A 26,686-nucleotide genomic window follows, 5' to 3' on the forward strand; every position below is an offset into this window, starting at 1 on the left:
CATATTTATAGCAATTTTCGAATTCAAATCCAACTGTTCCCTCCATAAATTTGTCATAAAATGCACCTTTAGCGACATATTTTCAAATATTGTTGCCTTAATTTCCGCCTATCCTCTCCCCCTAATGGAATTTTCTCAGTTCAATTAGCTACAGTGACTCCAATGACTATTTTTGGGTTGGGTTGCGAGACACCCTCCTCCATGGTGTATTATCCTAAGTGTAGCTTCATCTGGTGCACCCTTATCGATCTTCATGCAGCCTGGCTGCTTCCATGTCCTCCTAGTTGGGCAGTGTAGTTTATAGTCCTTCACTCCCTTTATGCCGCTTGGAGCACTAGGACTATCCTGCATTCATATAGTCATTGAGAAGGGGCATGATCCCTTATGTTGACACCTAATCTTCGTGATTGGGGGAATTTGTAAATAAATAAATCAGGAATGTGAATAGTCATCAGGAGATGAACTAAACAATCACTCCTAATGTATATAACAATGACCTACCTATGGAATAACAGACGAATCAATTTTTCTACCTTTGGAGAGTTACTGCCTGGCCTGACATGGTATCAGAGCCAGTCCTAAAAATAGTTGTAAATCCCTTCATTTTTGCCACTGCCTCTGTCCTGAGCGCTGCTCTGCCTCTGTCCTGAAATAGTTTGCCACTGCCTCTGTCATGAGTGCTGCTCTGCCTCTATCCATGGCCTGACATGCTCAAAGATGCGTTGGTGCCTCTATGCAGACCTATCCAAGCTCATTTTTCTCTCACGTGACCGAGTTGCTGTACGCTGAAGGCGTATGGTATTGGGATCTCAATATCTCCAGTAACATTTACCTTTGCTATGAAAAGTGCCTCTTCATTTGCCCAAACCATTCTACTTTGCTGTAAAAACCGTCATTTCATTGCCCTGTTCGACTTGCATGATATGTGAACGCTATTCTATGGTAATTTCAACGAGAGGCATCATAATCAAGGTACATCATTTTTAACTACTGTCGCTCTGAATGCCAACTCTTTTTTTTCCTGGATCCGAGAAAGAGGAATTGAGGGTATCTGAACGTATTGGTGAAGGCTTTCTAGAAAGAGAGCATAGCTATCTCCAGTGGAAGTGGGAGTTCCAGAACGGAGAAGAACGCAAAGACAGGATGCATGAATATGAGACGGCACCATGAATGGCCTGACATGGTATGAGGATTGCGTTGATGATTTGATATACAAAAGATTGATTAAACATTTCTAACCCCTGATAAATGGACTGGTTGAGAAGCCTCTTTGTACGCCGCTAAAAACTAGACAGAATCCTTTCTTTCCCATGTGGGCTGCAACGCAAGTTTTGAAAGTTTAAATAAGTTCTCAGTGCTGACGGCAAGGTCACAACGTTTGGATATTGAATGCGCAGTGGTATTATCATTTTGAATATTGAATGCGCAGTCCTATTAACGTTTGAATGCCTTTACATTATAAATGTTTGAATGCATTTGCATTATTAATGTTTGAATGCGTTTGCATTATTAACGCTGTTGAATTATAGCTGAATCCGCTCACTATATTTGTTGAGATTGCAACAAGATGATGGAGCTTAGTGAAAAGAGTCGCCTTCACTAAGTGGGCCCGCAGGCTATTTTTGGTGCAAGTCTATTTTTAGACATATGGATCATGTCTATGGATTGCAGGTTGCTGTTTATGGATGATTGATCTAGTTGGGAAAAAATAGATGGACTTCTATTTTTGATGAAAGTGTGAGTGATCACAGTGTGAGTGATCAAAGTCTATTTTTAGACTGGCTGTCAAAAATAGAAAAGTCAAATATTATTTTCTCACAATAATATTTGGACTATAAACTTAATCTTATTCTCTTGGAGCACTTCAGTTTGAGCCACAGAGGTGGCACATGCAGCGGTCAGAAGGAAATACGCTTTTCTTATGAGTCAGTTGAGTTGTTACATGCATGACTTCAGTTAGAACTCAATCAGTTGAGTTTGGTGGAGTTGATTGTGGAGTTGATGGAGTTGTGTTCAGTTTAGCTTTGTTAAACTGGTTGTATTTAGTCTAACTGGCAAATAGACTAGAGATGAGTTGGGTGAATTAGTTATTAATTAATTCACAAGTTATTAACTCATAATACAACTAATGAATACGTCAGTTAACTCAGTTGCATGTCAGTGCATGTTCAGTTCAACAGGGACAGGTGGTAGAGAATCAGATTGCTATCAGTTGTGACTATAGTTGTGCACCAGATCTTGCACAATCAAGGGATTGAGTATGCCAATGAGTTTGCTCACGTATTTGCCCACATTATAGCTTGTGCTCACGTCCAACAAAGTGTGAGTGACTATTTTGGAGGTGAAAAACGAGTTTGGTGAGCCATTCTCATCAGTTCTTGAGCAGGTATTGAGCAGTGGAGGCAGGAAAGCAGTGTTGTAGGGAAAAGTATCCGATTCGGATGACCCTATCCCACTCTAAGGGTGATAGTACCTCAGCAACAACTGTAAAGAAAACTACTTAAGGTTTACTTCTTTATGAAATCAAGAGAGAATGAAGAAATGCACTAACCGTTGCCTTGCGCTTAATGTCGAATCCAAACTCTTCTCTTTGCTGCTTGCTCCCAACTCCTTGCTCTTTTGCTGGCCCAGCTACAATGAGATTCTGCAAAATAACAAAGAAGGAAACTACAAAAAGCATGCAATCATAACTGATTCAAGGATTAGCATAAATCAAATATACAATTATCACAATACATCATTGAAACAAGTGCATATAGAAGAACCTCAATAGCTTTTATTAATGGAAGAAATAAAGTTCTGAGAATGTTACAACCATTGAAGACCCCAATCCAGCAACACCTCCCAGCAGAAAGAATTTCTCCTCTTCACCTCCTTCAAGCAATCACCCAATAGTTCTATAGTGAAACCAACAGCATATCATTACTTTGCACAAAATTCCAGCCCCCTGAGCTCATAGGAGAGAGCTCAATATATAGATGAATTGAGAAAGGATGAGTCAGCTTGCAACTAATGTGTAGTTGCCTTGTGTCCTCTCTCTCTTCAATTGATCTTCAGTTCTTGAGTCCACTTGGAGAACCTTGCTTCCACTTGGAGAAACAGAGCCTCTGACTCATCACAAGGCGAAATCCTTGATCCAAGTGTCATTTTTGGAAGATTCCAGAGTAATGAATCAGTGTGCCACTTGTCCCATCTCGCTCAGCACAGGTGGCCTTTGTTCTACCTGCTTTGCAATGCAGGTACACCATGGAGGAGTTGAGTTTCAGCGCAGAAGCCTAGTGGAGCACCTGCTTTGATTTCAGGATTGCTTGTTTTTTAGTGTTTTCAGGTGGAGAACTGATCTGAGAGCTGTTGGTTTGCTGACCTTGTTCCTCTAGGGGTAGGAACATCATGTTTAGGGACTTTGGATCCCTTGGATTATTGACAATTCATGCCTGATGCTGCAAGGCACAAAATTGTCTATAACAGATGCCCCCTAAAGTATGAGGTCGTTTATCAGGTGAAATGCTTTATTAGGAGGATCCGAAGTTCATTCAATCTGCCGAGAAGTGTCCTGTAATAAGATACAATACAATACATTATTTTTCATACTTTTTCATGATCTAGCTGAGGCGGGCATTCCCATGCTCAGCTTTATAAATTCATTTTGGTACATAGAACAGACGATCGTCTGATGGTAGACTGATAATTCTCTGCTGAAATTATCATCCTTTGAGAAGGATGATCATCTGCTGCAATGATGTACACATCAAATGTCTTTATATCCTGAATATATATCGCAGCCCGGATGGATGAAACTAGATCCGGGGTCTTCAATCTCTTCCGATCTTCACTCGATGTACAAGTCGATCCATGTGAGAATTTCTTGAAGTCGAACATGGAAAGACATCGCTTGATTACCGGTCAATGATGTAAACCGTTAACAAGCGCGAGAGGAATCACCGATAAGGATGATGACCCTCAAGGTACGGCAGTACAATTCACATGGTGGGAATAAAGGACTTGGCGTCGACCACCATGCAAAATCTTCTGGTCGAAGGTCATTGATGTATACCTGTCGCCGGAAGTGAGAAACTTGCCATTGAGGCATGCAAGCTTCAAAGTACTGAAGGGGTTGTTCCTAGATCAACTCCTTGGATAATGAGTTGATGTCGACAAGGAGCGATCCGTCAAAGGAGGGCCTTAATGAATCCCACATCAGTGACACAGAACGGAGCTAGTGATTGTGATGAGGTGAGAACAAACTGTGATGTATGATTCAGGGTGGCGGTCATGAAATGGATGAAGGACAATGTATGGCAGTGGATGGGACACGGTTGACTCTTTGCAGAACAACATCTCTTGAACATATAATGACACTGATGTGATGGATCGGTAGCATTACCCCAAATGTGGATGGTGTGGCGAGGACCATGGTGATGAGACCGGTGAATGAAACAACCCAACCCGATGTGATACGGAGGACAAAGTGTCATGTTCAAGAGCGACTTGCTACCATTAAAGCTGTGAGGTTCTCCCAATTTTTTCCCCAGTCATTGCTGACCAGTACCTCTTTATTTTTGTCAAGCTTGAGGAGGATAACATATGCTTGTTCTATAACCTGCCCTTCGGGCAAGCCCATCGCTATGTTTTAACGAGCCTAGCGATAGGTAAACTCGTTCTCGTCTAAAGACAAGTTTGTCGCTATTTAATGAATTTAACGAGTCTAACGACAAGGATAACTTGGTCCTTTTCATTTTTAGAGAGTCTGAAAGGGTACATAAAGTCAACTCCAGAATTCCTTTTTCGTCATCTAATCCCTTAAGTCCGAAAAAGTATAAAACAATACAGAAGGGATGAATTTTCGATTGCTTTAACGAGCCGAACAAAACAAGCGCTCGATCTTTTTGTGCAATAATCCCTCAGGTCCAAAAAGATTAAAATCTAGAGGAGGGATAGCTCTTCCGGTCGTTTAACGAGCTGGAAGGCCAAAACTCGGCAAACTTTTCATATTTTACGAGTCAGAAGAAAAGAGCTCAAAGAAGACTCGTCTTTTGAGGAACGAGTGATAAACAGGGATAGCAGCAGATTCCAGGTACAGGTTGGAATATTCCAATCACGGCAGTGTCACAAGGATGGCTAAGTGAAATCACTCTTCGCAGCTGTTCCTCAAAATGGGTAAACAAACATATGGAGATGAACGATTGGCCAAATGAACGGATGGAGGTGAGACTGCAAGAACATGACCAAGGGCTTTAATATGACTGTCAAAGGTTACATTTACCAAGGTTATTTACCGGTTCATTTTTTCTGGGTGAGCTTGAACTCTAGGGGAAGATTGCTCACAACTTATGTTTATTTTTTAACGAGCATGAACTATGTGCTAAAACTGCTCGGATCTTGCGTTTATTTTTTAACGAGCATGAACTGTGTGCTAAAACTGCTCGATTATACCAGTCTTAATACAAGGAACGCCTCAGGTGAGGTAGTCATATTTAAGGAGCTATACCTCACTAGTTACTCCAATTTGGCAAGTTTTAACTTTTGCCCCACATCCTTTCTTTATGCAAGCTGGAAACGGATAATCCTACGAGTTTAACGGGTTAGACCTACAGGTTTAAAGGGAGGACCTAAAAATTTAAAAAATAAATAGTCGTCCCGTGCTTGCACTCCAAAAGGTTCGCATGCCCCCAGGTATAAAGTATAATTTCAAGGCTACCCCTCCTCTGTCCCACCTCTGTTTTTCTACTTGTCGTCTTGCTATATTTTTAACGATACTTGTCTTCTCGTTATTTTTCGGTGCCGACGGTACTTGTCTTCCCATCAGTTCACTTTTCGATTTTTGCAAGATCGCAACAGATAAAACATTGGCGTTACGGAGGGAGGTTTGCCTCTTACTTATTATCCGAAAAATGGTTTTGTTCGCTGCCGCAAACTAAACTCTTTTTTCCGGCGATGTCTATTACTAGGTTACTAAAGATGGTGACCACTTGTTGCAGCAATTTCATCTCTTTCTTTGGAGGCTGCCCCTACTTATCCTTCAAAACATATGTTTTAATGGGTGAGGCTTGCCTTCAAAGATGGTGGCTACTTGCTGCCGCAAATGGTCCCCTTCCTCGGTATCCTACTTACCTAGACAAGGGGAGCGAGAAGCTGATTATCTCACTCACATAACTTTGACAAAATAACTTTATCCTAGAACAACCCTCTCTTCCATGCCGGACGGGGTACGGACTAGTCATATTCTTCTGCGGAAATTAACTTTATACCCAAGGTTTTCTCTGCCCAAGGCAGGGTGCATGCCCCCTGGGTCCCAGTTCTTTCTTCCGAATCACTCGCATTCATCGGGAAGTAGAACCGGGGGTGGAGGCATTCCTTGAGTGAATAAACCATTAAGGGATGGTATTTGACTATTTGCGATGCGTGATCCTGGAAATGAAAGTTGGTCTACGAGCTTGACCATTCTTCCTTCGTGCGGAAAACACATAACTCTGAAGAGTGAGGACACTATCGCCTCCATGCAATATATATAGTCTCGTCCAAGGAGTAAGTTATACACCAAGGGTCCCTGGACGACCATGACGTTCATATGAACTGTCTTCCCCTTCAATGTAACGGGAACATTGGGGAGAATCCCTAACGGGCGACTGGTTCCTTTATCAAAACCTGATAGATTTCTCATCTCAGGTAAAAGCGCCGGGGAACCCAGTGCTTTCCAAGCAATAGAGGAAAGGATACTCACAGATGCCCCTTCATCAATGATAGTTCCATCCATCACCATTCTATAGATTTGGACAATGATTCTGAATGGTATATTGGCTGGTAACCGGGGTCTGCCTAGTTGGTTCCAATCAAAGGACACAACCAAGTTGCTTGGTGGTGGGACCGAATACACGGCCGGATACGACCCTGACGATGTTCCTTCCTGCGATAAAGGAATGGGCGCATTGCCCTGATGCTCATCAGAGTCTGTGTTGATGAAAAGAATCTGGATGGTGTCATCCTTGTTCTCTTCAGTGAGGGTGTCATTTGAAGATGAATCTTCAACGACGATGTCATTTGAGGATGAAACCTCTGAAGGAAGAACCGGGTCAACTGCCGTTTCGACCTTTAGACTTTCGTCTGGTCTGGATTCAGTAGGTTCATTCTCAATGACCGACACTTCAGCTGACCACTTGATCGGGCCAGCTGGATTTTCAACTATCGAGGGACTTGGCACGAGTTTTTGGTATCCAGGAGGAAGTCGTAACGGTGAAACCAGACGATCTTCCAAAACTCTCTTCGCCTCATCTAAGAATGGACAACGGTGGATGGCGTGATCGCCTTCACACAGTCTGCAGGGTGATCTTGGTCTCCCTCTTTGTCCTTCACTCTCGCTAGTTGACGGAATGCAATCAACATGTCTATCAGAGGTTGATGCTACCGGATTGTGCAACCTGGGGGACCAGTCCCTTAGTATCCGGGGAATACAAGGACAGTCACGGTGGAAGTGGGTCCCTTTGCAAATGACACATGGCGATTTAGGCCCGGTCGGTGTAGTGTGTGGATTTTTGTCAGATGTATTTTGCTTGCCCCCAGTCGCCTTCGCCATAGGCCCCTTCTGCTTCTTTTCTCTCTTCTTCTTTTCCTTCTTCTCCATGGGAGGCTGACTTTTGCCGGCTCTACCTTGCGAAGATGAAGGATCAGAGGAAGAATTGTAAGAAGTGGAAGGCTGGTGGGTAGCTCTAGACTGGTCTGACTGTTGATTCGACTGCTCAGGATTAGTGGTGATCTGAACTACATTAGTTGAAAAGAGCCATACAGGTAGGCCAATTGTCAATCCTGGAAGTGACAATGTGGCCATATGAGGTGCACCAACATCTCCCCAAGAGGAGAAGGGATTGGGACTTCCACCAAGGTGACTTCCTTGGTTGGTGGGCTCCATACTTTTCAACTGAAAGATCAACGTGGGAATAACAGGTGATTATGTTCCGATTAAAATAAATTTTATTAACAACGCTTTAGACACAACTTTGCTTTTTCATGTTTTAAGAGTCGAGAAAAAGCTAAAGATGACTCTAGTCTCCTTCGATGTTTTAACGAGCCTGAAGTGACAAATGCTCGGATGGACTTTTTCAGTTATAGAGTTTGAAAAAGGCCAAAAGAAACTACTCTGGAGTTCTAGGCAGAGGGTGTGCCAAACTTTTCGCGAAACCACAGAATACGTTTTACGGTACGGGTGGTCGATCTTCGTGAATGCTGTGTTCACTGCATCGCGATCAGTAGGGCGGCCGACACGGCTTCCTATGGATAAAGGCTTTGTTCCTATAGGGGTCTCCCAATATATACGCGACGGTACGTGGGAGCACAAGTCCGTATTAGTGCCACCGACTCTCAGGAGGAATCACCCACCTTCGTAGAGATCGACGGTCACTACGTTTAACGACGCCGGAACACGTCTCTACCTAGACCTCTATGTGTTTGCGTTATGTTTCAAAGCGTTGTTAAGTAAATTGGATTTATTTTAATGTTGATCTTGCTTAGCAGTTTGCCTTTAAGGATCACCACGAGATGTATGTAACAAATTCCTGAATGCAGTCTAAGATGAGAAGCAAACTTTTCAATCTTTCAACTTTGAAAATCTTAACTACTGAGGAGAAGAAAGGCAAATCTTTTCACACAGATCATAGAGCACACACTAATGCAAAATTTCCTAAATCAGCATGCAAATAGTCAAATGCAAAATGCACAATGCATGTATTTTCTTTTCCCTTTCTTAATGTTGATGTATTACAAAAAGAAAGTTGTTATATAACTTTGATTTCGATTTAAAGCGAAAACAAACAAGCTTGTCCAAAATCAAAAGACACCTTAAGATTTACTTGTTTAATCACTGGAAATACATGAAATCAAACCATAATGACGAAAGTAAAAAGACTAATCAACTATGGACAGCAAACAAGCTAACTCTTTAGACCAGCAAAATGCCTAACACAGGTTCAGATCTAAGAGGCCAAAGCAAGACTATTTCACTTTCGTTATGGGAAATTGTAAATGATGTAAGAAATACAAAAGAACAAGTACAATTTCGTTATATAACAGGGGCGGAATGATGGCAAGTAAGGTTGGTTTCAGAACAGGTACAAGACTGGTAACTGGCTGCAAAATCTATAGTGAAAACAGGCAAGAAAAAGGGAGGAAACCCCAAATGCACAAGGCAAAATTGGGCCAACGTAGGTGCTGCACAGCCAGTCTGGCTCTCAGCGCAGTTAGCCCCTTCGGGACCTACGTTGCAAAGTAGGTAGCCTGTGTACTACCTGCTTTGGAAAACGAAAGTTGCGTTTTCTCAGTTTCCGGGTCACAATTTTCTCAAAAATTCACAGTGTTTGCTCAAATCAGAAGCTATCAGTCAAGTACACACTAAGGGATGACAAGGAAGATGAAAAGCTATCACTAAGAGCTTATAAGGATCCTTGTAGATCAGCTCTTCAAATCATGAACCTGCTCAGAAATGAGCTAGAGTAGCTCCCCTCTACTTCGCTTTTGATATAGTCAAAAGCTTTTCGATTTGGTACTCTTTTGTTCAGGAAATGAATAGCAAAATACTACAAACAATCAAACAGATACGATCCCCAGTGGAGTCGCCAGTTTGTTGTAGGGAAAAGTATCCGATTCGGATGACCCTATCCCACTCTAAGGGTGATAGTACCTCAGCAACAACTGTAAAGAAAACTACTTAAGGTTTACTTCTTTATGAAAGTAAGAGAGAATGAAGAAATGCACTAACCGTTGCCTTGCGCTTAATGTCGAATCCAAACTCTTCTCTTTGCTGCTTGCTCCCAGCTCCTTGCTCTTTTGCTGGCCCAGCTACAATGAGATTCTGCAAAATAACAAAGAAGGAAACTACAAAAAGCATGCAATCATAACTGATTCAAGGATTAGCATAAATCAAATATACAATTATCACAATACATCATTGAAACAAGTGCATATAGAAGAACCTCAATAGCTTTTATTAATGGAAGAAATAAAGTTCTGAGAATGTTACAACCATTGAAGGCCCCAATCCAGCAACACCTCCCAGCAGAAAGAATTTCTCCTCTTCACCTCCTTCAAGCAATCACCCAATAGTTCTATAGTGAAACCAACAGCATATCATTACTTTGCACAAAATTCCAGCCCCCTGAGCTCATAGGAGAGAGCTCAATATATAGATGAATTGAGAAAGGATGAGTCAGCTTGCAACTGATGTGTAGCTGCCTTGTGTCGTCTCTCTCTTCAGTTGATCTTCAGTTCTTGAGTCCACTTGGAGAACCTTGCTTCCACTTGGAGAAACAAAGCCTCTGACTCATCACAAGGCGAAATCCTTGATCCAAGTGTCATTTTTGGAAGATTCTAGAGTAATGTCTCAGTGTGCCACTTGTCCCATCTCGCTCAGCGCAGGTGGCCTTTGTTCTACCTGCTTTGCAATGCAGGTACACCATGGAGGAGTTGAGTTTCAGCGCAGAAGCCTAGTGGAGCACCTGCTTTGATTTCAGGATTGCTTGTTTTTGAGTGTTTTCAGGTGGAGAACTGATCTGAGAGCTGTTGGTTTGCTAACCTTGTTCCTCTAGGGGTAGGAACATCATGTTTAGGGACTTTGGATCCCTTGGATTATTGACAATTCATGCCTGATGCTGCAAGGCACAAAATTGTCTATAACAAGCAGTGGAAGAGATTTGGAGATCAGATCTGAGCTGTATTGTGTGTAACAGAGGTGGATATACTTGTGAGAAGTATTATGTTGTGTAATGTTACATGACTCAATCATTAATATGCAGATAGTTGGGGTTTTTAGCGAGATGCTTTCCCCGGGATACATACTGTGTTAATGTGTGAATGCTCTTGATGTTTTATTGTTATTGATGCTGCTATATTGATGATCAACATAGAGGAGCTTATGTATTGTGTATGTTTTCCACAATAGTACATGATCAGGATAATCTCCATTGAATATGTGTTAAATTATTCAAAATTTCTACATGGTATCGGAGCTGCTTGATTTGTAGAAGAGATTTTTATAGGATATCAAGTGAGGATTGATCATCAGATCTACTATTCAGGAAGTGTTTACATTCTATTTCTCTAGGCAGAGCCTGTAATCGGGCCAGGTAGCCTCTGGATTCATCCTTCCTTTGGAAGGTGAGATATCCAGTGAATGCCCATACAATCAATCTCTGTACGAGAAATATTGTGTTCTCACGAATTCTAGATCGGAAGCAATTGAGTTGGTTGCCGGTGGAAATCGAATTTGCAGCAGTGAAATGTCTTTCAACGGATTGCAAATGTTATTCCAAAGCAAGAGCGACCTGGCACTCAAGGATAAACTCAGTAACAATAATGGTGAGAATGGATCTTCATCAAAGGTATCTGATGAAGAGAATTGTGCTTTGGCTGCCAAAGCAAAGAAAGGGAAGAGCAAGAAAGCTTCTCAGTCTGGTGCGAAAGGCAAGAAGCAGGATATGTCCAAGGTGAAGTGTTTTCACTGTCACCAGCACAGACACTATGCCACAAATTGTCCGCAGAAGAAGAAGAATAAGCTAGCTGCTGGATCTGCAGGGGGAGAGGCCTTAGCTTCTCAGCTTGAGCTTGATTTTTCATTGATTGCATGCTTGGTTTCAAGTGTGATGGGATCATTGTGGTTCTTGGACAGTGGTGCGTCTTTTCACATGACGGGAGATAGAGATTTGTTCTCTGATCTGGAGGACAAAGATCTTGGAGTGCACATCGAGATGGGAGATGATGGTAGATACAGTGCGACCGGTGTCGATACCATTTCCTTTGAGAGGGAGTCTGGTAAACCCTTTGTATTGAAGGAAGTCATGCATGTTCCAGTATTGAAGAAGAATCTCATCTCAGTGGCGATGTTAGAAGACAAGGGGCATGATGTTGTTTTTAGCGAGGGAAAGGCCTTCCTGCACAGCAAGACAACTGGTGAGACCCGGAAGATAGGGGTTCGAGTGAGGAACCTTTATCAGTTGCATGTAGATGGATGCGCAACAATGGCAGGCAAGGCAGAAGGATTGGTGAGCCGGGATGATGGCGAGTTGTGGCACAGGAGATTGGGTCACCTTCACCATGGAGCCTTGAAGATACTGCAGCAGATCACTACAGGGCTTCCTAAAGGCACACTTGCGCAGTCAGATCAGTGCAAGGGGTGTACTTTGGGGAATTTTGTGAAAGCCACCTTTCACGAGAAGGATAGTCGCGCCACGACGATCCTTGAGAGAATTCACACAGACGTGTGTGGACCTTTCTCAGTTGCTTTGACAACAAAACACAGGTATTATGTGAATTTTGTTGATGATTTCTCTCGTAAGTGCTAGATCTTATTCATGCAGAAGAAGAGCGAGACATATTCAAAGTTCTGGGAATTCAAAGCACTAGTCGAGAAGGAGTCGGGGAAGAAGGTGAAGGCTCTTAGGAGCGATAATGGTGGTGAATACATCTTGGATGAGTTCAAGGATTTCTGCAAGACAGAAGGGATTCGTAGAGAGCTCATAGCTCCCCATAACCCACAGAAGAACAGAACGATTGTGGGTGCTGCACGGGCAATGTTGCATGATCAGGGCCTATCCATTCACTTGTGGGCAGAAGCATGCAATATAGCAGTTTATGTGCAGAACCGTTGTCCTCATAGGATACTTGGCATGAGTACAACTGAGGAGACTTATTCTGGTAAGAAGCCTGATCTTTCTCATTTGATTATTTTTGGTGCTAAGGTTTACATGCATGTGACGAAGGATGCCAGGAAGAAGTTGGAGCCAACCGCAGAGGTTGGGATATTTGTGGGGCACACTGATACGCCCCACAAATATCGTGTGTATTTGCCAGACAGTGATAAAACTGTTGTGCGACGAGATATAAAATTTCAGGAGGAGAAAGCCATGAAGTGTTCGCTTGAGAGGGAGCTACAATTGCATGTGGATGAGGACCTATTAGTTCCTAAGGATGAGCTTCAGGACGTGGATTAGCCACAGGATGAGGTTCATGGAGTGGAAGAGACCACTCATGCAGCGCCAACCATCAAAGGGCGAAAGCGCTTGATAGAAGTTGAGCGACTGGCTCAAGATGCAGAGAAAGTTGTAGGACCACCTACAGCCCAACGTAGGCAGAGACAGTCACCTGATCGGTACACTGGATACATGGCTCTTATGAGCAAGTGTGTTGTGACTGAGCCATCCTCTTTCGAGGAAGCTGTGGAGGATCCCGCATGGGTAGACGCCATGGTGGAAGAGTATGATTCTATTGTCAGAAACAGTGCATGGGAGATTGTTCCTAGACCAGAAGGGAAATCAGTGGTGGGTTCGAGATGGATCTACAAAGTTAAGCAGGCAGCTGACGGGAGTGTGGAGAAGTACAAGGCAAGATTTGTTGCCCAAGGCTTTTCACAGATTGAGGGGATCGATTATGAGGATACCTTTGCACCTGTCGCAAGGTATTCTTCCATACGGATGATTCTTGCTCTCTCAGTGCAGATGGGATGGCACATTCATCAGATGGATGTGAAGACTGTGTTCCTCAACGGAGTGATTGAGGAGGAGGTGTACATTGAGCAACCTGAAGGCTTTGAAGTCTTCAGCAGCAAGTCACATGTGTGCAGGCTCAAGAGAGCGCTGTATGGGTTGAAGCAAGCACCACGTGCTTGGTACACATGGATAGACAGCTATTTCACAGGACTTGGATTCTCCAAGAGCGAGGCGGATCCTAACCTATACCAGATTGTGGTGGAGGGTAAGTTGCTTATCATTGTACTGTATGTTGATGATTTGATTCTAACGGGTGATGAGCTGTTGATACTGTCATGCAAGAAGGATCTTGCTACAGAGTTTGAGATGAAGGACTTGGGCCTCCTTCACTATTTCCTGGGATTGGAAATATGGCAGCGCAGTGGTGGACTGTTTGTTTCTCAGGGCAAGTATGCTCGGGAGATACTGGAGAAGTTCAACATGCATGGCTGCAAGCCTGTTGATACTCCTCTTCCTGAAGGTTGGAGGAAGGAGGATACCACTTCGGGAGAAGAAGTGGATGCCACTGTTTATCGACAGTTGGTGGGGTCGCTGATGCATTTGGTCAATACACGACCTGATATATGCTATGCAGTTAACCAGCTTTCACAAGCTATGGTTAAGCCTACCAAGCTCTTCTGGAAGGCAGGCAAGCATGTATTGTGCTACTTGAGAGGCACATCGGGATATGGTTTGTGGTACAGACAGGAGGATGAGGTGAAGCTATGTGGCTTCACGGATGCAGATTGGGTAGGGAGCCCAACAGACAGAAAGAGCACATCAGGAGGGGTCTTCAGTATTGGATCGACAACAATTTCTTGGTACAACAGGAAACAAAGATCCGTGGCACTCAGTTCAGCGGAGGCCGAGTATATGGCAACAAGTTTGGCTGCATGCGAGGCTATATGGATGAGGAAGATCCTAGTTGGTTTGTTCGGTTCTCATTTGGATCCTACTGTGATTTACTGTGATAACCAAAGTTGCATTAAAATCTCGGCTAATCCTGTATTGCATGACAGATCTAAACATATTGACATCAGGTACCATCATATCAGAGATTGTGTGCAGCGGAGGATCATGTCACTTTCGTACATTCCAACGGAGGATCAGGATGCTGATATTCTGACGAAGGCTCTCACCAGGAGCAAATTCGAGTACCACCGAGGCAGGATAGGGGTTGTTGATAATCCATATCTTGTCGAGAGGGAGTGTTGAGATTGCAACAAGATGATGGAGCTTAGTGAAAAGAGTCGCCTTCACTAAGTGGGCCGGCAGGCTATTTTTGGCACAAGTCTATTTTTAGACATATGGATCATGTCTATGGATTGCAGGTTGTTGTTTATGGATGATTGATCAAGTTGGGAAAAAATAGATGGACTTCTATTTTTGATGAAAGTGTGAGTGATCACAGTGTGAGTGATCAAAGTCTATTTTTAGACTGGCTGTCAAAAATAGAAAAGTCAAATATTATTATCTCACAATAATATTTGGACTATAAACTTAATCTTATTCTCTTGGAGCACTTCAGTTTGAGCTACAGAGGTGGCACATGCAGCTGTTAGAAGGAAATACGCTTTTCTTATGAGTCAGTTGAGTTGTTGCATGCATGAATTCAGTTAGAACTCAATCAGTTGAGTTTGGTGGAGTTGATTGTGGAGTTGATGGAGTTGTGTTCAGTTTAGCTTTGTTAAACTGGTTGTATTTAGTCTAACTGGAAAATAGACTAGAGATGAGTTGGGTGAATTAGTTATTAATTAATTCACAAGTTATTAACTCATAATACAACTAATGAATACATCAGTTAACTCAGTTGCATGTCAGTGCATGTTCAGTTCAACAGGGACAGGTGGTAGAGAATTAGATTGCTATCAGTTGTGACTATAGTTGTGCACCAGATCTTGCACAATCAAGGGATTGAGTATGCCAATGAGTTTGCTCACGTATTTTCCCACATTATAGCTTGTGCTCACGTCCAACAAAGTGTGAGTGACTATTTTGCAGGTGAAAAACGAGTTTGGTGAGCCATTCTCATCAGTTCTTGAGCAGGTATTGAGCAGTGGAGGCAGGCAAGCAGTGGAAGAGATTTGGAGTTCAGATCTGAGCTGTATTGTGTGTAACAGAGGTGGAGATACTTGTGAGAAGTATTATGCTGTGTAATGTTACATGACTCAATCATTAATATGCAGATAGTTGGGGTTTTTAGCGAGATGCTTTCCCCGGGATACATACTGTGTTAATGTGTGAATGCTCTTGATGTTTTATTGTTATTGATGCTGCTATATTGATGATCAACGTAGAGGAGCTTATGTATTGTGCATGTTTTCCGCAATAGTACATGATCAGGATAATCTCCATTGAATATGTGTTAAATTATTCAAAATTTCTACAATATTCGAGTATTGAATGTGTATTAAAGCTGAGTGCATCCGAAAAAAGACTGTGGGTATTAACGCTGAGCACTGTGGGTGTATATATATATATATATATATATATATATATATATATATATATATATATATTGGCCAAGTCTGTGGTCCAGAGTATATATATATATTGAATGGTTTTCTTTCTTAAAAGAAAATAAAAGGGGAGGTGATATGGAAAGGGGAGGATATTTTATAAATTTTGGATACATTTGAAGAAAACTTAGTGCATAAAGAATTTGAAATCTGTTGCCCTTTTGAGTACAATTTCACTGTATATTAGCAGAAAGTTTTTTATCAGCAGAAGTTTTTTTATCAGCAGAAGTTTTTTATTAGTAGAAGTTTTTTTTATCAGTAGAAGTATTTTTTACAGAATGCATTCAATCATCTCTTTGGTAGGAATAGTTCTCACTGGCAAGGAGAACTATCTTGAATGGTCCCGGATGATAAAACACACCCTCATCTTCAATGAGTTGTGGAAAGGAGTGTGTGTTGGAGAAGGAGACAATGACCCAGTGCAGCCTACATCAGACAAAGAGCTCGTCATTTGGGAAAACAAGAACAACAAAGCCTATGCATTAACCACAACATCTGTAAATGAAGAAGTAAGTCACCATATTTCATCATATTCAACTGCCTTTGAAGCTTTACAAAAGCTTAAAGAACTCTATGACTCACATTCTGCACTTGAAGTTGTTCAACTCATGATTAAACTCTTCACTCTTGAACTGAAAAATAATGATCCTCTTGCTCTTGCATCTGAAGTAAAGTCTATAATGCATGATATTAAGTCCACTAAGGTTGAGCTGGATATCCCTCTTATTGCTTTTCTAAAGGCACTCTATCCTACCTACTCCAATTATCTTGAGTCTTTACAAGAAAATGGAAATCTTAAAGATATAACCTTTGAATCTCTTGTGAAAAAGTTTGCTGAAAGAGAGAAAGCCTTTGGAAAGAAGACAGCTCCTGAATCCTCTAAAGAGACTGTGTGCCTTGCTCATAGAGAAAAGCATCCTACTCAAGATTCTACAAGAGGAAGAGGTGGACGAAGAGGAAGAGGAAGATACTTCAGAGGCAGGGGGGGCAGACATTCTCAAGGAGAAAAGGCAGATCTGCATTACATTCGCTGCAAACGAAATGGATCACATGATGCTTCTACATGCAAGCTACCATGGGACAAAATTGAGCAGAAAAGAAACCAGCAGAAAGGTAAAATTGATGATACAGACAAAGGTAAAGCACTTGAATCCGCTCACTATATTGAGGCACAATGTAACATTGGAGTAAATGAAGATCTGTTTAATGCTTCACTTGCTTCTTCGAAAAATGATTGGTTGCTTGATTTAGGAGCAACCTGTCATATGACTTATAGAAAAGATTTTTTTGAAGATTTCACTGACAATGTTGATGGAGCAGTATACTTTGCAGATCAGTCAAAAATCAAGCCATCAGGGCTTCGCACAATCAGGATTAAATTGCCTGGTCTTCCAAACTTTCTTCTGGATCATGTTCTATATCTCCCACAGCTCAAGAGAAACTTGTTGTCCTTGGTCCACATCTGCCAGCAAGGTCACTCCATTCATATGTTTGATGGAAAGCTTGAGGTAAGAAAAGCATCTGACCACTCACTTGTCATGAGGGGAATAGAAGAAGAAAGACTTCTCAAACTGCAAGGAACCTCTGCTCATGCACAACATTTCTCATATATTTCTCATCATGAAGAAGGTACACTTCCATCAAGTTTATTATGGCATGCTATATTTGGACATTTAAACTATGGCAATCTCCGTTTATTGAAGAAAAATGGTGTTGCTGGTTTGCCTAAAATTCCTAGGAAACATAAGCAATGTGATGCTTGCATTCTAGGAAAGCATAGCAAACAGTATTTTCATGATTCACATTCAAGAGCACATAGGAAGCTTGAACTCATTCATTCATATATATGTGGTCCAATGCCTGTTCCTTCTGCAAATGGAAATAAATATATGATGACATTTATTGATTATTACACCAGAATGTGTTGGGTTTATTTATTTAAGAACAAATCTGATGCTTTTCAAACATTCAAGAGTTTTCATAAATGGATTGAAAATGATGCACAATCTCATATTGGGTCTATTCGCACTGATAATGGAAAAGAATATACATCAAATGAATTTGAAAACTATATTCGCCAACATGGGATCAAACATCAAACAACCGTGCCTTATAATCCCCAACAGAATGGTGTAGCTGAAAGAATGAATAGAACAATCTTGAATATGGTACGATCCATGCTTTTCTTCAAAAATGTAAAGATAATGTTTTGGGCTGATGTTGTTCTATGTGCTGCATATATAAAGAATAGATGTCCATCTAATGCTATAAGAAACAAGACTCCTTATGAATTGTTGTATGGACATGTTCCTTCGGTAAAACATCTCAGGATATTTGGTTCCACCTGTTATGCTTTGATACCAAAGGTACATAGAAACAAACTTGGTGCTAGAAGTCGTAAGTGTATTTTCCTAGGGTATTCAAACACCTCTAAAGCATACCGTCTCTATGATGAAGTAAATAAAAAGTTTGTTGTATCTACAGATGTAATTTTTCTTGAATCATCCAAATCTGACAATGTTGTTGAGCGGCAACTTGATCGCTTGGATAGATTCGCAAAAATGAAATCATTTCAAGAATTTGATAATCAGATTCCACATCTTGAAGGGGGGATTCCTATACTAGATCAACATGTGGAATCTTTTTCTGAAGAACAATATCCCTACATGAAACTCCAACAACGGATGATGCTTTAAGTGATGTAATTGATAGAATTGGGAGACTCAATATTGATTCAGTCCCAACTCAATCAACAGAGCAGCCTGGACCATCTCAGAAAGGTCCCCCAAAGTGGCTGACAAAGACACTTGAAAGTGTTCATCTTGATGAAATTGGAAAAACAGGAACCAAAAATTTAAACCGACAAAATGGAGGTGATGTAGATGACCCTAATTCACCTCTTGATATGGATGTTACTTATGATTGTGAATTGAACTTGTCTACAGAGTTTGAAACAACTTCCTTCAAAGAAGCTACTTCTCACGATGAATGGAAAGAAGCGATGCAAAAGGAGTATGATTCCCTCATAAAGAATGGCACTTGGAAGTTGGTTGATTCTCCATTTGGAACCAAACCAATTAGCTGCAAGTGGGTCTACAAGAACAAGTACAAAGCTGATGGCTCACTTGAAAAGAACAAAGCTAGGCTTGTGGCAAAAGGTTTTGCATAGAAGGAAGGGGTCGATTATGAGGAAACTTTTTCCCCCACAGCAAAATGGGCCACCATCCGAACACTCTTTGCACTAGCAGCTCAAAACGGTTGGAAAGTCCATCAAATGGATGTAAAAAATGCATTCTTGAATGGAGATCTAAAAGAGAATGTTTTTATGTCCCAGCCTCAAGGATTTACTGCAAAAGGACATGAACATAAAGTATGCAAACTTGTGAAGTCCTTATATGGCCTCAAACAAGCACCGCGAGCCTGGTATGAAAAACTAACTGAGCATCTTCTGAAACTCAACTTCAATCATTTTGATCTTGATGATGCAACTTTATTTTTCAAGAAAGTTGGCAAAACAGTTGTGTACCTTGTGGTATATGTAGATGATCTTTTAATGACAGGGAACAATGAAAGCTACATTGCATCCATAAAGAAGGAATTGGGGAAAAGTTTTGAAATGACTGATTTGGGCTACGTTCATTACTATCTTGGTATTGAAGTAACCCAACATCCAAAATCCATATTTCTTTCTCAAAATAAATACATTGGAGATTTGTTAAACAGATTTGGCATGACAGAGTGCAATCCTCTTTCTACTCCAATGGAACGAAACTTAAAGCTCATATCTATTGAAGGAAAGGAATTTGAGGATGCAACAAAGTATAGAGAGCTTGTAGGAAGTCTCATCTACCTCACTACTACCAGACCAGACATTTCATTTACTATTGGAATCCTCTCCAGGTTCATGCAAAAGCCTTGTGAGGGACATTGGTCTGCTGCAAAAATAGTTCTAAGGTACTTGAAGGGAACTCAAGACCTTGGAATCATGTATACACAAGTGGACGACTTCAGCTTGATTGGATACTCTGATTCAGACTTCGATGGAGACAAAGAACTGGGGTATCTACTTCAGGATATGCTATGAGTCTTGGATCAGGAGTTGTCTCCTGGAGATCACGCAAACAATCAGTTCCAGCAGATTCCACAACAGAAGCAGAATACATGGCAGCAGTTGAAGCAACGAAAGAAATTGTGTGGCTCAGGAAATTTTTTGAAGATTTGCAGGTAAAACAAGTACAATCAACTCCACTCATGATTGATAAAACCTCTGCAATAAAGTTGGCCAAGAATCCAAAGTTCCATGATCGAAAAAAGGATATCAATACTAAATATCATCTCATTCGACATCATATTGAGGCCAAAACAATCCATCTCCGTCATTGTTCCACAAATGAGCAAATTGTAGACATCTTCACCAAAGCACTTGGAAAGGAAAAGCTTGAACGATTCAGAATGATGCTTGGACTCACCAACATCCCTTCAGATTAAGGGGGGGAATGTTGACACCTAATCTTTGTGATTGGGGGAATTTGTAAATAAATAAATCAGGAATGTGAACAATCATCGGGAGATGAACTGAACAATCACTCCTAATGTATATAACAATGACCTACCTATGGAATAAACATAAGAATCAGTTTTTATACCTTTGGAGAGTTACTGTTTGGCCTGACACCTTGTATATAACTTTAGCCAGCTTCCATTCACTTTTCCCAGAAAATTTTCACCATTCAGCTTCAAGAGCTAAACTGTGCCACCCTCTGTAATTTCTTTGACAATATACGGTCGTAACCAATGCATCTAGAATTTACTCAGAAATTTGGTGAACTTGCTATCATATAACAACATTAGATCATTTATCTTGAAAGTACGAAGCTTGATATGGTGATCATCCCATGCCTTTTAACATTCCTTCTATACTTGTTGGTGGAATCTTACGAGAAATCGGTCTTCTTATAACTCTATTAGCTATGTGAGCCATTCCTCCAAGGCCTCGTGATCCTCCATATCTATCAAAGCTTCTATGCACAGACTAGGTACAATGTACTTCATAGGCATTACCGTTTCGACCCCATAGACCAATTTGAACGACGTTTTCCTTGTCAGCTTCTTAAAGATTGTCCTATAGCCCCATAGTACTATAGGTAAGCACACATCCTAATCATTTTGCTGCGCATTTTATACATTTCTCAATGCATTCTCCACAATTTTGTTAAAAGCTTCGACTGTCCCACTCACCTGTGGGTGATATGGTGTGCTCTTCTAATGGTAGACCTAAAATTCATCTATCATTGCGTCAATTGTTTCATTCAGAAAGTGTGTTCCCCTATCACTCATTAATACTTTCAGGCATCCAAACCACACTAAGACATATTAAAATAAGAAATTTGTTATAGTATCCGTTATAAAATCCCTCACTGGCTATGCTTTCACTCATCTGGTTAAATATTATGTGACAATGATGATGTAGCACATGCCCATCCTCTTGCCAGGTGGCCGAATTGGCCCAATAGAATCCATTCCACACTTCTCAAATTTCTGCAAAGATACCTAAGGATGTAGCAATAGTTCATCCCTCTGTGACATTTTTCTAGTTCGTTGACATGCATCACACACCTTACAGTATGCTTTGGAATCCTTGTGCAGTGTTGGCCACCATAATCCTGCACACAAAATCTTCTGTGTAGTTTCTTTTCCTGTATAATGGTTTTTCCTGTATAATGTTGGAGATCAGATGCACAACAATCATAGAAACATATACACAGCGATTTTAATCATGCACAGGAACACAGCTTTTTTAACGTGGTTCATCCAACCACTCTGGGCTACGTCCACACAACTAAGGCATCGACAATATTATTAATCAACAAATAGGAGATTACAGAAACTCTCACATTACACCCAGCTATCCGTATGACCACCTATTTTATAGCAGGGAGAATCTAATTGCCTCTCACATCAAATTTAGGATGCATTAATTTTCTCCCAACAACCTGGAGCTAATCCAGCAACAGATTTTCTATTGTTGTCACACACTGGGATTTTTGCCTATTTCATCTAAAACAGAAAAATATCAACAATCTCCACCTTGACAACAATTAGCCTGATGCCCTGTTTGATTATTATTTTTATATTTTCTGCAAGCCAAGAGAAGCCAAACACCAACGTATCTTCTCTAACAAAACTGGTTTTGTGAACATGTCTGCACAGTTTTCCTTTGTATGCACTTTTTCAAGAGAGACTCCCCTTTCAGTGATAACCTGTCTTACAAAATGGTACTTAATTGGAATATGCTTTGATTTACTATGATAGGCCGGATTCTTAGCCAAATGTATTGCACTTTGACTATCACAAAGTAATCTGATGTTGTCCTGTAACCTACCAAACTCACCAAGCAAACCTTTCAACCAAACCGCCTCTTTGCAAGCATGTGAAGTAGCAATGTATTCTGCTTCAGTAGTGGATAAAGCAACAATGTTTTGTAGCTTTGACATCCAGCTAATAGCTCCACCTGCAAGAGTGAAGACATACCCTGAAGTTGACCTTCTCTTATCCAAATCACCTGCAAAATCAGAATCAACATATCCGCAAACAGATTCACTACTCTTATTGTAAGTAATACAATAACTACTTGTGCCTCTCAAATACTGAAGCACCCATTTCACTGCTGACCAGTGCTCTTTACCTGGATTTTCCATGTACTTGCTGACAACCCCAACTGCATGTGAAATATCTGGTCGCGTACACACCATCGCATACATCAAACATCCTACTACATTGGCATATGGAATTCGAGACATATAATCCTTTTCTTCATCTGTATTAGGACATAAACTGGAAGAAAGCTTGAAATGGGAAGCTAAAGGGACTGACACAGGCTTCACATTATTCATACCAAACCTCAAAAGTATTTTCTCAACATACTTCTGTTGTGATAGCCACAGCTTACCATTACTCCTGTCTCTGAAAATCTCCATGCCCAAAATCTGTCTTGCTGCTCCTAGATCTTTCATATCAAACGTCCTTGCCATCTGAGTCTTCAACCTGTTGACTTCTTCAATGCTTTTGCTTGCTAAAAGCATATCATCAACATACAACACTAAGATAATGAACATGCCATTATTTAACTGCTTAAAGTAAACACGATGATCATATTCACTTCTTACATATTTCTGACTCAACATGAAAGAATCAAACTTCTTATACCACTGCCGAGGCGACTGCTTCAGGCCATATAATGACTTCTTGAGTCTGCAGACAAATTTCTCATTGCGATGGTGAACAAACCCTTCTGGTTGTTCCATATATATTTCCTCATCTAAGTCTCCATGTAGAAATGCAGTCTTAACATCTAATTGCTGCAACTCTAAATCAAGCAAAGCCACTAATGCTAACACAATTCTAATTGAAACAATTTTAACCACTGGTGAAAAAATCTCATGAAAGTCAATACCAGCTTTCTGAGAAAACCCTTTTGCAACCAGCCGTGCTTTGTACCTGTCTTCCGTATCATTCACACCCCGTTTCAGCTTGAAAACCCATTTACACCCCACAGTTTTCTTGCCTTTTGGAAGCTCAACCAGATCCCATGTACCATTCTTACTTAAGGCCATCATTTCTTCCTTCATGGCTGCTTTCCACTTGTCACTATTTGAACCTTCTACAGCTTCCTGATAACACAAAGGTTCATCATCATTAGCGGTCAAAGCAACTGAAGTAACATGATCATCATACCTTCTCGGAGGGCGTTTGATCCTTGTAGACCTCCTTAAGAAAGTTTCTGGTGCTTCCAAAATTGGTTGTCTATCATCTGTAGGAACTTCTTCATGATCGCCATCTGAGACCTGTTCATGACCTCCATCTAAACCCTGTTCATAATCTGATTCTGAAACCTGTTCATGACTAGAATCTGAACTATGGTCGTTATGACTATCTTTAGAAATGCTGTCAAACTGAATGTGTTGGAAATCAAATACATCATCCTGTTTGAATCTTCTATCTACATCTAACTGTACAAGAGAGGATTCATTAAACTTTACATCTCTGTTGATGATGATTTTGCTGGTAGTAGGATCCCACAATCTATATCCCTTTGTTCCATCACCATACCCAACAAAGATATACCTTTTAGACTTTGGATCTAATTTAGTTCGCTGATGTTTAGGCACTAGAGCATATGCTTCACAACCAAACACTCTGAGTTTAGAATAATCACAAGGGTGTCCTTTCCATACCTCTTGCGGAACCTTGCAGCCTATCGCCGTTGATGGAGATCAGTTTATCACATAACAAGCTGTTGCCACTGCTTCTATCCACAACTCCTTTTGCAACCCGACATTACTCAACATACACCTTGCTCTCTCTAGAAGAGTCCTGTTCATGCGTTCAGCAACTCCATTCTGCTGAGGAGTATAAACCGTGGTCTTATGTCTCTCGATTCCTGCATCCTCGCAATAGCTGTCAAACTCTTTGGAAGTAAACTCACCACCACTGTCAGTTCTTAAACATTTTATAGTTCTACCAGTGTTGTTTTCTACCAATGCTCTAAACTGCTTGAAAACTGTAAAAACATCAGACTTCCTTTTCAACATGTAGACCCACACTTTTCTAGAAAAGTCATCAATAAACGATACAAAATATGACGGGCCACCATATGACGCTGTAGGGGTTGGACCCCAAACATCTGAATGGATATAATCAAGTATTCCTTTACTAGTATGTTTTCCTGTTTTAAACTTTTGTTTACTTTGTTTTCCAAACAAGCAATGTTTACAGAAATCTAACTTTCCAGATCTTAGATTAGGAAGTAACTTGCAGTCAGCCAAAATTTTCAACCCTCGTTCGCTCATATGGCCCAACCTTTGATGCCATAGGCGAATGGAACTACTATCCTGTTCAGACACTGACACATGATCTGACCCAGTTCTACCTTCTAATTGAAAAAGATTTCCTACCTTCTTAGCCTTCATCACTAGTAAGATACCTTTATAGATTTTCATAACTCCACCTTGAATTACAGTTTTATATCCATTCATATCCAGTGCTCCTAATGAAATTAGATTTTTTCTTAGATTTGGTACATGTCTCACATCAGTTAACAATTTGGTTGTGCCATCAAACATTTGCAGTTGTATACTTCCTATCCCAACAATACTGCAAGTGACATCATTACCCATGTACACGACTCCATCATCAACTGATCTATATGTCTTAAACCAGTCTCTATGTATACACATGTGGTTAGATGCCCCAGAATCTAACAACCAATGTTGATCATGTTTTGAAACATTAACAGACAATACCTCATCACTCATACCTGAACCAGATACTGAACCTGTATCTGTGGTGTTGGCTTCCTTCTTTTCTGTCGAAGAGCCTTCTTTAGCAGCCTGCTTTCGCTTCCAACAATCCTTTTTTAGATGTCCAGCCTTGCCACAATGCCAGAACTTCACCTTTGTCTTCTTTCCTTTGGACTTTGAACGAGAGTCGCTATGCTTTCCCCCGGAGTGTCTCTCTCTTGAGCGACCTCTGGCCATCATTACCTCTGACGTAGAGGTGTCTGCATTCGACCTCTTCCTCGTCTCCTCAGACAACAAGGCTCCAACAACATCGTCAAACTCAAGAATGTCTGCTGTACTAAAGCTTATGGAAGTAGCAAAGTGATCCCAGGATTCGGGAAATGAACACAATAGAGTTATTGCCTTATCCTCTGAATCAAATTTCACATCTAGACTGTCTAATTGCACCAGTAAGGTATTAAACACATTCAGGTGATCAGTAATCGAGGTACCTTCTTTCATCCGCAAACCATAAAGCTGCCGTTTCAGGAGAATCTGATTTGTCAAGGATTTCGTCATATACAGCTTCTCCAACTTCATCCACAAACCAGTGGCAGTCTTCTCTGACACAATGTTAAATAAAACATCATCAGCCAAACATAACCGAATTCCGCTCAAGGCTCCGCCATCCAAGTCATTCCACTCATCATCTGTCACAGGGGAAGGCAGTTTGGACCTGCCCAACAACGCCTTTGCCACGCCCTACTGTACCAGCAGATCATGCATCTTTACCTTCTAGATCTCGAAATTATTTTTTCCATTAAATTTCTCGATTTCGAATCAGGCACTCTGAGTTTTCGCCATCTCGTCTAAAACAAAGAATCTCCAATTTTAACAAAAAACAAAAATGAATGTGAATAAATGCCTATGCCTCCGATTATTTTTGTCTTTTAACAAAAAAACAACCCCCCTGTGCTTTACTGTTTAAACCTCAGAGTTCCATGTAAAAAACAAATGGCGCTTGCTAATAATTACAAGAACCGCGCCAAATAAAAAACGGTGTAAGGGATGACAAATTGGCGCGTTTATACTTCTAAAATTCGCGCTAACCAGAGAATTGGCGCATTGGCGCTCTTAAATAATGTGTTTCTGCGCTAATTCAGTTGGTTGGCGCGACTGGTATTGAATTACCCGCGCCAAGCAGAAAACGCACTCACCAAAAAACAAAAAAATGCACTCACCAAAATTTCCTGGGTGTTCTGGCATTACACGCAGGTCCTGGCAGCTCCAAAGCACAGCAGCATACCCACGCTGGTTCAATTCCACGCAGCTGTGTGTATGGTTTACCTCCACGTATGGAAACGCTGTGTATATAACTTAACCA

The sequence above is a fragment of the Pinus tabuliformis genome, chromosome 7 (genome assembly GCF_031772625.1).
Source record: "Pinus tabuliformis cultivar Carrire ecotype Pingquan chromosome 7, CPIR1, whole genome shotgun sequence".
Taxonomy (NCBI): Eukaryota; Viridiplantae; Streptophyta; class Pinopsida; order Pinales; family Pinaceae; genus Pinus; species Pinus tabuliformis.